Here is a 14,548-nt window from a genome sequence, read left to right as displayed (position 1 = left end):
GGCCAAGTATTTCATCTGTTATCCAATGTTTTCTTTTTTCTTTTTTTGCATTTTTCAATAATTGATTTGATGAATTTGTAATTAATTCTTTAATCATATTCCATTGGTTTTCAATAATATTCTAACTATTTATGTTTTCTGGAATGTTATGATCAGTTGCCTCTTGGTATCCTCTCTTTACTTCTTTACTCTTTAATTTTTCAAGGTTCCATCTTATTGGTTTGTATCTTTGGATTTGTTTTCTATGTTTCAGTTCTGTTTTCATTAAGACAAGGTTATGGTCACTACTAATGTCGGCACCTGGATAGCTTTTGCAATTTTTTTATTTGGTTTCTGTATCTTTTCTTGACCAATATATAATCTATTTGATATCTATTTGAATCCCCAGGTGCTTTCTAGGTGTATCGTCTTCTTTTTGGAGCTTGAAATAGTGTATTTGCTATAACTGTTTTTGTGTACAAAATTCTATTAATTGCTTTCCTCTTTCATTCCTACGTCCAAGACCAAATCTTCCTGAAACATTATCATTGCTCTCTTCTCCCACTATAGCATTCCAATCTCCCATTATTATTGTATTGTCTCTGTCTTTAAAGCTGCTCCAGATTTCTTCTATTTGTTAGAATTCATAAATTTCTTCTATTTCTTCATCGCTATGGTGTGATGTTGGCATGTAGACTATTATAATATTGAGGTTTACTGGTTCATTTTGAATGCCTATCGCCATGATTCTGTCACTATAGTTAATTATTGTAGTGATTAACTTTCCAACTTTTTTATGAAGCATTATTGTAACACCTGACTCACCCTTCTTTTGTCCTGAATATATTATCCGAAATTCTCCGCTCCAGAAATCACCCTGTCCCTCCCATCTCGTCTCACTAATGCCCAGAATGTCTATTTCAAGTCTTTCCATTTCTTTTTTCACATTTTCTATTTTACCTGGTTCTAGCACTTTCTTGCATTCCATGTTCCAATATTCAGCTTATTTCTTGTCTTCATTTTTGAATAAGTACCAGGCTTTCTTTGGCTGTCGACCTGAGAAGCCCGGTTACTTCAATATGTAGTGTAAAAAACTTTATTAGGTGTAACTGAACAGTTCAATAGTAGTTGGATACATAATATGGTAAACGAGGTGCATGTCTGCCATCTCAGCGTTCGTAAAACAACGCATGTTCTTCGTATGAAGTCGAAAGTTTGGATGAGGAAGCGCCAATTGTTCACCTGGAGCGCTGGCGAACAGCGCCACCTATCACTTTCGGGTGGCATTTCCGAGCATACTTTCCTATGTGAATATGGTTGATTTTGATGTTCTTTACATCCCCTCAAAGTTTGTACATGAAATTTTGAACCACCTGTATATATATGCATGCAGTGACTCACGTATATATGTGAGTGAGTGATTAAAGTAGTGTTAGTTTTTATTTTTTCATCAAAAAAAGTCTCTTGTAATAAATTTGTAATCTCAGTAAGTTTTCAACGCAATAATGAATATTTTCTAAACTTATTTGTAGATTTTTTTAACTACAATTCTAATCGTGGCTGTTTTGTGAAAAAATAAGGGATTAATTTCAGTAAAGTATTACTCTTAGATGTATTAGATGTATGATAGGATTACCGACTAAGCATTAAAGAAGAAACGAAGAGCGTTGTAAATGTTATTACTAAAGAGAAATGGGAGAGTAAGTAAAAAAAATATGTATATAAAGCTTGTGGAAGTACAGACATTTATTTTGATAATGACAGTGATATTATGAGAATAATCTTAAAAGAAAAGAGAACTCGTTTTTGTGTGTATCTATCTAGAGAATATAACTGATGCATCGTGATACGGGAGTACAAAGAAGGAATAAAGAATCATACTAGTTTTAAAATGATTAAGGCGATGATTTATTTCCATCCGAAAAACGTTTTTTTGAGTGTGAAGTAAGATTGGTTCTTGCATGCAGTGACCCACGTATAAATGGAGTGAAACATATGCAGTGAATTAAATATACTGTATTTACGTTGAAATAGAACTTTATTGAAAAGCTTTATGATTTTGTATTATCCTTGAGAAAACACACTCGTAGCATAAATTATTCGGATACTATATTTTATGAATCCATTATTCCCAAAAAACCTGAGATACAATGTTAGTCCACATTTGGCCAAGACCATTGGTACCACTCTCTTCTAGAGGTTTACTAAATAGCGATAAACAGATAAGTAATTTGGTCCCTTCCTCCTCTAAAATGGCAGTCTCTGTTGTGAAGAAGTCCGATGTGTTAGTCTCGAATTCAACCGAAGTTCTAACTCCTCTTGCCAAAGAACAGATCGAAATTTTGCACCGGCTAGTCTCACCTTTGCACTCCTGTTTTCTCAGATTATATTGGCATAGCTTTTGCTGTATGACATTATACATTACATTGTTAATATACTCTGTTGGGTTGCTGCCATAGACCCACAATGTAAGATATTGTCAAGAATTACGATGTCGTTATAATGATCATTTTCCTGGACACAAATGAGGCTAATCAAAACAAGAAGTATTTCTACCATAAAGTACTTCGAAAACTACATTTAAGAGATAAAACGATGCACTTTGATATTCTGACAACTATCATAACGTAAGCATGTCCATCTGATATGAAGAGTGTGGTTAGTTTCCCTCTAGCACAGCTTACTATCCATCTGCAACATACAGGTTGAACTAGACTATTGTTTAGATGGTGTTTAGCTTGTGTGCGGCAGACTTTCGGCTGTGCATAAGGTTTAAGAACAAACCTTTACATCTAGTCTGCTAGCTCAACCACATCACAATTTCCAGTATTGTGCACAACTCAATCATTTATAATTCTCTTGCCTTTATATGCCTTGTTGTGTAAAGCGATATCATTGGAATTAAGTATTCGCGGGGGAAGAATAGGATGTCTATATTTTTCATCATAGTATATATTTATAATAAGCACATTTTATTTATTTAATTTTTACTTAGTGTTGCAGGTAGAAAAGTGGATCTTAACATGTCTTGAATTATTTCCATACAGAAAAGAAAAAAATGCTGGCAATGTCACTAAGGAACATCTGTATAAGAACTATAGAAGAGATGATTACAAATAATTTTCCCTTTCAACAAGCCCTACATCGAAACCCATTTCTAATTTTAGGATCTGAAGAGTTAAATTCAGTATTGAATGCAATTATAGCCAGCAACCTACCAAGGTTTCCTACTATTTGGAAATTGGAGGTATTTTTAAATACTAACAGTTTAGAGAAATTTGAAATTTACTCCCAGTGTTATGTGAATCGAGCAATAAGCGGAATACTAAGAAGACTAAGCTATAATTGTACATTTTTGACTCGTTTTCAGTTACTTGGGAAAGATACATCGGACAATATACGTGATTTCCAACGTGACAGAATGTTTCGTGATGCCATTAGCTGGCAGAAAAAACTTCTAGAGGTCGCTCTGTTAGTGCGTGAAATCGACACTTGCTTGTCATTAAGACTGGACAGTATTAAGAGTCCATGTATTATAAAACTCCGTATTCAACATCCAATACCTCATTTTAATGTGACATCTGTGCTGCACTTGACACAGCTTCCATATTCATTTACAATTAGAGAGTTGTATCTTCCATATGCCTCGGTCACTGTATCGGATAAAATTTATTTTCTTACGAATTTCCCTAATTTAGAGATTGTGAATTTCGATATTACAGATGCATTACTAGTGTTACATAATGAAGCACTATCAGGACTACCACAAGTTGACAATTTTCATAGTTATTCAATTGAGGCATTCCAAATGGACGATGTACAAAAATTAGATAACATGGTATTGTGTGCCATGAGGCGTTTCTGTCGTTATTTACAGAATATTGATTTTATTATGGCGTCGTGTGAAGAGTCACACAATTCTTTTCGTATGTGTACACAATGCCAGTACAAAATAGGAATAATTTGGGATGGTGCATATGGAACATGGGATTTCCCCTACGTTCGTTTGGTGTCTAATTTTGGGGAAAGTTTGACAAAACTTATCTTATCGCCTGCTGCTATCGAATATCTTGATATTGGTTTTATTGGATATGCTTGTCCTAATCTTACCCATTTAGATATATGGTATCTGTTTGACTATGGACACGACTATATGGGCACGGAAAATTTTTTCAGGAACCTTGAAGTAGCCAAAATTAAACGCTATCCTCTTGATTCAGGTGTAGGATCATTATGTGAAGGCACATTGCTCGTGCTTCTGTGTAGTTGCAGAAGATTAAGGCATTTGAGAATAGTGTCTACCGACTCGTTTACTGATAATGTATTAGAGAAAGTGATCTCCATTAACCCATTACATATGTTAGAACTCCTAGAACTGATGCAGGTCAATATAACAGTAAAAGGTATAACAAGCCTGATTTTCTCAGCTAAAGCATTAAAAGTTTTAAAAATGTCTCCACAGAGAATATTTAAAAAATATGTAAGGAAATTAAATCCTTGCATTACAGTTCTTAATATGTAAACAACAACAGAAGTCAAATGCCAAGGTGGGAAAGATTTCGGAAATAATAACAATGTCCAAGATAGTTACAACCAATGGATGTGGGAACACAGTTCGGTAATCTTTTGCTGAAGTAAAAGATTACTGAACTGTAATTGTATTAATTGCAGTAGTTGTATATAGTAATTTATAGAGTGACTAATGCCAAAGGTCGTGATGCTTCACTGGCATTTGGAAATGTTTTATTTTATACACAATATTGGTTTTATTTATGCATGTTTTAAAATGTTAGTTCTTAATATTTCAATTTTTTTTCCCGTTCTTACTAGTTCGGTGAATAGTAGGGGACCACTAGATTTCCCCCACCATTCACCGAATAAAAGTCCTCAAACGACATTTTTAACTGACAGTATTCGTCCACAATTTCAGTGAGTATTATTATATTCAAATGGGAAATAAATGAGTTCTCTTTCTTGGAATTCCTTTTTAAAGTTGCTTAGTTAATTATTGTATGTATAAATGAGTTCTCTTTCTTGGAATTCCTTTTTGAAGTTGCTTAGTTAATTATTGTACTGTTATTGTCAGAACAGTCATCTTCACATCCATTTCAGCGAATGAAAGAAGAGTTTTCATCAAACCTACTTATACTGTGATCTAAGGAATTTAATGGTAAGACAAAGTGAATGAAAGAGTACAAATAAATAAAATACAGAGAATAAACTGGACATTGGTGGAATAAACGCTGTAAAGGAAGTCCCCATGTAGTTCAGTGTATCTACAGAATGTTTAACTGAAAGCCATGTTCATTCTTTTAAAGTGTTGGATGTCATTCCTTAGAAATTATTTTGTGTGAGTCATAATGTGGCCTTTGAGATCATATCATGTGAATTCTAGAATGGCTATACAGGTGTTTGTATTTAATAAGAATTCAAGTTACTCAGGGATAATTTTCAACTCAAATTCTTGTGAATATCACTTCTGTCAGGTTCCTTTGGAACGATAAAGAGAATTTCATATACTGAATTGTATGTATTCTATGTGTATATGTATGTGTGTGTATATTTATATATATATATGTGTTATGTTTAAAGTAAATATTTTAGACTTTTTATGCTTCAGCTTCATTCTTTGGAATTAACAATATTTCGATCTTTTAAGTCAATTCACCATCACGGGACGAATTTAAAACATTCAAACTAACCAATAAACAACAATAAAATTCTATAAGTTGCTCTCCACAATCTGACTGCGAAAGTCGAAAAAGTTTACCACCCAGAAATGCCATGAACTCCAGCTCAAAGACCGTGAATTCTCATATTCTCTGATATGGGCGCGTTTTTGTACTTCGATCGAGCCTTTAGAAGTAGATAGTATAGATGTTCTGGGAAATAATGTAACCAGTTTGGAAGTAGAATTTTTCCACTATATGGTTTTCTTAAACTGCTCATGATTCAATTGATAGAAAGACTGAATGCAGGACGATGCAAGGTCTTTATTAAGAGGTGAAATATGGCTCACGCACTTTTTTGTATTAGTGGCCGAAATGAGGCAAGGAGGTATGCAGATATTACTACCTCGACTGGATGCACCAATACAAATGCGTCATCCAGGTTACTAAATCCATATTAGGATTGCACTTTACAGTATAACTTGATAGCATCAAATGTTAAACTAGGCGACACATCAGCTAAGACTCTGTTCATGTTAAACATACCAAAAGAAACTTCACAGGAGGAAGGTATCCTTCCATTTCGCCATCGTACATTCGTTAATATAGTTGTCCGTCGGATTCAGGTATTTGACAGCGTTGTGCCGAACACCTTAGGCAGAAAGAATGTCCAATAGCACTCGCAGGTACTGCTGGAAATTCGGGATAAATGTGATGTCCATGGTAATTACGGTCAGTGCAAGGAAGAATAAAAAATGTATTGGATGTCCCTACTGAAACATCTATAAGGACATCCAATAAGCGAGAGAAATCAAAGTCTGAAGGACCATTACATTCTTATATAGAGCTACGTCAGCGACAGAAAATCATTTTGTTTTAGATCTTGTAATGAAACAAATGATCCTACAAGAGAAAACAGCGTAGTCGACAATAAGCTTGGATACTCAAAAATGTGCAGATTCCTCTACAGAAAAGTGGTCCACTTCTACAGGTGCTTCCGATCCATCGGGCATACATGAATAAAGGCTACAACCAAAGTCACGTGGCTTGAAATCCATGGGTGAAATGCTCAGTGCATTGGGTAAAAATTACAATGCCATTGCACTTAATTTAGCAACCGAATTTCCCTGCTGTGTCGGTTCTTAATTAGCAAATCGATTCTGTACGTTGTGTTTGCTCTTTTAAAGGCTTTCCTGAAATAGTTTAAAATATCCCGTGGTGCCTTTGTTTAATGTTTACAATTTAAAGAAACCATTTATATTTATGATCAGGCTTCTGTGATATAAACTCGAACACGTGTTTTGGATTCTGCTGAATTGTAGAATTAACATAGACGCCAGTTGCTCGTTCTGTCTTATGGATGCAGAAACCGAGACTACTGGCTTTCAAAATGTCATGGATTCTCTGCTAAAACTTCAGTGACAATTAAATGGCATGCTATTATCCAGCCATTTGCATAGTGCTTGCATGGCTAGTCAATAAAACGGCACTTGATAATTTACTTTTGCTAAAGAATAAGAATACTGTAAAACATTACAAGATGTCGCTGTAAAGTTTCATCCTGAGAAAGACCACAATGTAACTGAATATGTACAACATATTATATATACATGCAGGGTAGTCGCCAGATTAGATAACGTCCTGAGACAAACAATTAAATATCGCCAATGATGGATTATAAGACAAAAATATAAGAAAATCTTCAATTACTAATTTGTTTTTATTACAAGGCAAACATTAATGCAAAATGATTACATGATAATATTAATTAAATGTTTGCTCTATGGGGATATCGCACAATAAAACTGTTTATAAGCTCTTATAAATTTAAATTATAAGCTGTCTGCCTCTATCGATATATAGTTGTCTTTCTTGGGTGATTGCTGTTTCGCAAATAATTTTTAATTAGTTTAAGCTTGGAAAAACTTTTCTGCAATGTAGCGATGGCGCCTACCGCAATATGGCTGAAGGAGCGCCTTTATTAAGCCGCCTCTACGCTACACTATGTCGACGGTACTGTATATACGATTTTTCTCTCATAGGGTGGTGCATGACTGGAATGAATTGCCATTGGATGTTGTGAGCGCAAGCAGTGTGAATGAATTCAAGAATAAGTATGATAGTTGGTGCATGTAGTATGTGGCTTCCCCCGATAAGTACCTGACTCCCTGGAGGTCTCTTAATAATATGTAGAAAGTTTTCTATCTTGGATTTAGTATACGTTAAAGATACCAAGAAATAATATGCTTGGTTTTAATCCTTTTCCCAAGGAAGAAGAACAATGTTTTGCGCGTGAAATATATTCAGGTCTAAGCAAGTGATATGAAGTCATTAGCCTCTATATTCGAATAGCTTAGACGTGAATATATTTCACGTGTAAAACACTGTTTTGCTTTCTTGGGAAAAGGATTAAAACCAAGTATATAATTTCTTGGTATCTTTAACATACAATAAACCCAAGTTAAAAAAACTTTCTCTCATCCAGAGATTTTTATTAAGGTCGAGCACCTTTGGGCTCCATGACAAGAAACAACAAGGGGTACAATAAGATAAATGCTGAAATTAAACAAAAATATATTACAAAGAATTATTTGGCAAGAATTTTGCTACAACTTAAATCCAGACACTTCAGATATTGGACTTTGAAAACTGACTGCTAATTTACAGAGACCTACCAAACTGAGACTAACACGCTAAAAGATCCAGATGGGAATATCAAAATTGGAGACAGGGAAATCGCAAATACCTTGGCCTTTCATTTTCAAAATATAAGCAAAATAGATGTGAATACTAGGAAAGACCAGCAAATATCAAAACAGGCTCACCAGCAGAAAAATGCTGCAAATTCCCCAAAATATAAAAACAAATTACTTTGGGATCCATTTACAATCTCTGAATTAAGAGATGCCTTAGAGACTAGATATAAATAAATCATGAGGACCAGATAGCATACAAGGAATTATGATCAAACATCTTCCTCCCCTAGCACTAGATTGGCTACTTCGCCTATACAACAATAGCCTAAAACAAGGAAAAGCTTCCAAAAAACTGGAAGACAGCTACAATCATACCAATCTTAAAGCCTAACAAACCTCAAGACCAACCACAAAGTTATAGACCAATTTCACTGACTTCAATTCCAGGCAAATTGATGGAAAAAATGATATTCCAACATTTGAATTACTATCTAAACAAAAATAGTATTTACATTTTCAGGCTGCCTTTAGAAGAAATCACTCAACAACTGATCAACTTTTCTACTTAACCCAGACAATTCAAGATAACTTCCAGACCAAACCTAAATCCACCATTGCAACTTTTATAGATTTTAGCAATGCCTTTGACAAGGTGTGGAGGCAGAAACTCTTTTCCAAACTTTGTCATTGGAGTAGAAGAGAAAGTTCTAAACTGGATTTATGACTTTCTAAGAAATAGAACAATTAGAGTTGGAATAAATAATATTCTAATTCCACCCCAGGCGGCACTTTAAAATTTGCCTATACGTCATTTTGACTTTTTGTAGTATTTTTAGTGTGTATTGAGAAGGGAAGCAAAAGCTATAGCAATGCTGCTGCTAAACAGTCAACTAATTACATTCAATGAAAACCCCAGAAACCTTGGAGTTACTCTGGATCCATCGCTAAGTTTCAATAAACATATCAACAATGTTGCAGTCAGAGCAAAAAAGACTAAATATCATGAAAAGTATCTCAGGTAAAGAGGGAGGAGCCGATGCTAAAAGCTTAAAAGTCGCATACACCTCTATTATCCAACCCATAATGGAATATGCTTCGCCTATCTGGATGCAAACATCACAAACCAGTTTAGAGAAGCTTATAAAAATTCAGAATATCCAACCCATAATGGAATATGCTTCGCCTATCTGGATGCAAACATCACAAACCAGTTTAGAGAAGCTTATAAAAATTCAGAAAAAATGCATCTAAAATCATATGTGGACTAAGGAATCCAACTCCTAGAAAAATAGCAGAATTCGAATCCAACCTTGTTCCTTTAAAAATTAGGTAGCAAGAAAATCTTACTAAATTTGAAGAAAAAAGAGCCAGACCTTGCACATCATAGAACAAGAGAACTTTTTAAAAATTGGCAACCAACAAACAGAATAAAATAAAAATCAATAATGCATGAAATCATGGAAAATAAAATTCCCTTGGCTTGTCCAAATAAAATAGCCAACTACCCAGCATTTCCTCCAAATCAAGACAGGAAAAATATAGTTATCAATTTTGAAATAAAGAAACATGAGAAAAAAAGCCTAGAAAACCCTGAAATCTTGATCATTAGCTCTTTCAAAAATAATGGAATATGGACCTGACTCAAAGATCCACAGATGCCTCCAAAAATCCAAATGGCAATTCTGGGAGTAGCATACTCATCTATGGCTCTCAAAATATAGAACTAAAAACAACTAACAGTATTGGATGCTGAATTAATAGCCATTAACATAGCACTGCAACATTTGGACAAAAAAAAAATCCAAAGGAATTTATATTTTTCACAGATTCCTTAGCAGCCCTTCAAGTTATTAAGAACTGCTACACTAGCCATCAAGAAACACTTAGAGATATAGCAAAAAACATAAACTACAAAGGGATTCTGAAATAATTTTCCAATGGATCCCATCCCATGTGGGATTAAAGAGAAATGAAACTGCAGATGAAGTAGAAAAAAATGGCTGCAACATCAAGTGATACCACAGATTTCAATCTTTTTAAAACCACTCAAAAAGAAAACATAAAAAGAACGATTCTCCAGGATATGACTCACCACTGGTATTCAGCAGAAAAATCAGGAGCTACCATCAACTCCAAGTTTAATTGCTGTGCTGCTACCATGATCTCCCATCTCAAGACTGGCCACACAAGACCAATCAAGTTTAACAATGGCATAAAAGTCTTCCCCATCTGCAAAATCTGTAACATCCAGGAAACATTGACAATGCATTCACTAAATTGTATGAATATTTCTAACCCAGAAAAGGTGCTGTATAAAATGCATGAATTTGACCTATGATCTGGTGTAATAATACCATGGGATAATAAAAAAAATTAAAAATAAAAACCTTTTGGCTACTTGTATATGAGATATATGTGACCTGCATTACTTCAACCTTGGTATCTCTCCTGGGTCTGAGCCCACTGATGAGACCTCAATAAATGTCAAAACCAATCTGGGTAGTGGCTTTTTCCATTATGCATAGTATTATACATGCTTGAAAGGTGGGGGGGGGGGGAGGAAGGCCTTGCATTATCAGATACATAATAAGCCAAGTGATATGAAGTTATTTGCCTTTATATACGAATAGCTTAGACGTGAATATATTTCACGTGCAAAATATTGTTTTGCTTCCTTGGGAAAAGGATTAAAACCAAGTATATAATTTCTTGGTATCTTAAATACACACACATATACAGGGTGTTCGGGATAAATTTGACAGTTTCGTAAGGAAAAAGAAAATCTTCTTTGTATCTATTAAATTTAATGAATTGACAAAAAAACATTACAGGCAGAGTTAATTACAATACTATCAACAAGATTTACTCAAAATAACCACCATTAGCATCGATCACAGCTTCAATTCTGCTTCGGAACCTCGAACAAGCTGATGCTACAGTCTCCCTGGGAAGGGCCGCAAAAACTGTTTTAATTTTATCCATTAACTGGGCTTTTGTATTACTGGAAGTGCGATTGGTGTCTTTTTCAACTGCGCCCCATACAAAATAATCCATGGGGTTAAGGTCTGGGGAGTTTGGAGGCCAAACATTTGGACTGGTGAAGTCGTAGAAATTTTCAGACAACCATTTTTGACTTTTCCCAGAGGTGTGGCAAGGGGCCGAATCCTGCTGCCATACATACGGCCTACCATTGGCTACCCCTGTTATCCAGGGCTTGACTACAGTTAGCAACTCCACGAACAAAGCCCGAATTCCAATGCCAGGGTTCTTCAACACCTGTTCCTGCAGATTTGCGAGGAATTCTGCTGTACGAACGCAATCAGATCGTCTGCTAGGGATCTTTCTTCTTGCTACATCCTCGTAGTCACCATTGCAAGTCTCTAGTTCATGCCTGATTGTTTTTACTGTATTCAGGGAGCATTGGGCAGCAGTCGTAATATCCTTATTTTGATGGCGGGCACGAATCATCATGATACAAGTTATTCTCTTCCATGATTCAGGTGGGTTCCAGCTATCCATCCTTTCTGACATCTTGTATATGAATGAAGAAGGGTCCAAACTTTTAAATGAAGAGAAGTGTGTGTTAATACATGTAACTTACGGAAAAATATAATTAATTATAAATATGTCAAATTTATCCCGAACACCCTGTATATATATTGTACACAAGAGAAGCTGATAGACCTACAGCAAATAAATAGCTTGTAGGATGGAGTCAAGAGCAAAATTGAAAAAAATAAAAATAAATAAATTTGAAGAGATGGAGGTTGTAATCTTTTGGAAATACTTTATAGGAAAGGCTGTTCCACAGAACTCAGGTAGATGAAATGTAAATGAATGAGAGTGGCAGGTTCAGTGAGTCACCAGTTAAACTGAGATGATCATAGGCAGTGTTACTATATTAGTAGAAGATTATTATAAATCACTATAAGACAGTGGTTGAAGAAAAAATAGCCAATCAACTAAGTGCCTGCTTCTGAGCAGCATCAAGAATTTGAGAGATTTTAAGTGTGCCATCCCAAATGTGAGAGTAGTACTCTCAACCATGGAGTCAGCATTGATGCTGTTTAGCTGGAAAACTCTGGGTGAGGAGGGGGGGGGGAATCCATGACTGGATAGATTTGATATTTGTAGAGTAAATAAGTGAAGAGATGAAAGCAACGTCTTAAATGAAAAAGGATGCCGAGTTTGGAAGTGATGCATGCTAGCAAAGGTGCAAGTAAGAATCAGTCCAACAGAGGGATTTCTAGTCATGGCCATTAAACTAAACATTATCAAAGGTAAGGATGCGAAAAAAGTATGATTTTTTTGATGTTTTGGAAGCATTTGAGGGTGATGTGATCGTTATCTTCCTGTTGATAGATGGTGTAGAGATCAGTGTTTAGAACACTTAGCTTAAAGCTTAAGCACTTAAAGGTTTATCGTATGAGTAAGCTTAATATAGAGTGCTACTATCAGCAGAACTGGAGAAAGTTTGAAGTCAGTGGGAGAAGGTCATTAATGTATATGAAGAATCGGGTGAATGAAATAGCAGAACCGTGAACACCCACATTAATAAAAAGATCTGGAGATGACATCCCTTACCAATACACATAATGAATGCATATGAGAGAGAACTGATAATCCAATTAGTTTCACCAAACCTTGGTGTGGCAAGTGCCAGAGGTATTTGATGTAGGCAATGAGATCAGCTGTGGATCTTGACTGATGAAATCCATACTGGCCACTGATTATCTGCAAGTTCTCCAGGTGTGATGGAGTTATCTCCATATACCTATAATGGAAGCAAGCCCATATACATTGGATGTGGAGAAGTAAAGAACAGATGTCTGTCTTTCTGTAGAAGACCACAGAAAGTATTTACTTCAAATAAAGAAGATAAGTCTTAGGCTCGATGCAGTAGTTGGATGCGAATAATAATACCAGCAGGTGAGTTTTTAGGTGATGTTGCAATACTACCATCTGGGTGAGAGAGAGGAGAGATCGGAATATAGATGGAGCTCTGGATGCGATGGGTCTCAGTTCTTTCTGGAGAAACAATATACTTGCAAGCAAGTAAGGTTTCTCCAAAAAGGAACTCGGGCGTTTAATTAGCTAATTTTTCAGACCTGCTGTGTAGATTTTATTTTATCAACAGACAACTTTCCTACCATCATCCTCAACTGAATTTTTAGATGCTTGTACCATAAAACCTGGACAAATTAACATAAGGATGAATAAGGTAAACCTTAATAGCCAAATATTTTGACCTGAAAATTACAGATAATCAAAGACTAGGTGAACACAAGGTAGAACACAAACAATGGATTATTTAACATAGTAAGAGCATGATGTTATAACTAGAATGCAAGTGATAACAGAGGAAACATTATATTATTTTTAAAAAATCTTAATGATGTTTTATTTGAATGAAACCTAATAGCTTGGATAAGAAGAGTCAGTCATTCCAATCCAGGTTCAGACAGTGAACTGTCTTCAGGCTTCAGCAATCTTTTAAATGTTCAAACTTGTGTCGGCACTGATGCGGTAAGTGTGTTTCAGACCAGAGGATATTGTGGTCAGTATCCAATTCAATCTTGTGCTAGGCCAGATTTCTTATTAACGATGTAATGTTGGCATTCTTGTCATTTTCTCCACGAAGCATCCAGTTTGTTTGAAGTAAGAAGGGTGGCAGTCAGAAGGAGATTGTAGGGGCCAAGAAAAGAGAGAGATTATTTATCTTTAGAAGTACAAAGAGGAGAGTTTGTAGAAAGGAATGGCAGGGGCAGATTGAACCAGGTGGGGAGTAAAATTTATAGGGTAATTTTAAAATACTCTGGATTAGAGATAGTTTTCTAATCCAGAGTATTTTAATAAGGAGTGACACCTTTTGGATACTCGTATATGGAAATATGACTTCTGCATTACTTCAACCTTGGCATCACCTCTGGTTATGGCTCCCACTGATGAGACCTCAATAGAGGTCAAAACCAGTCTGGATTATGACCCTTCCCATAATGCATTATACATTATACATCTTCATAAGGATATGTGCTTTGCATTATGGGATACTATCGCAAGTGATGTGAAGTCATTACCTTCTATATATATGAATTGTCCAGTCCTGAAAATACTTCAGCCACAAACTTTGTATGATTACACTTGGATAAAGCATTAAACCAAGAAAATAATTTCTTGGCATCTTTAATTTATAATATAATCAAG

The sequence above is a fragment of the Typopeltis vanoorti genome, chromosome 2 (assembly GCF_054136105.1).
Source record: "Typopeltis vanoorti isolate ZY-2024b chromosome 2, IOZ_Tvanoo_1.0, whole genome shotgun sequence".
Taxonomy (NCBI): Eukaryota; Metazoa; Arthropoda; class Arachnida; order Uropygi; family Thelyphonidae; genus Typopeltis; species Typopeltis vanoorti.
Note: the sequence above shows the minus strand (reverse complement) of the source record.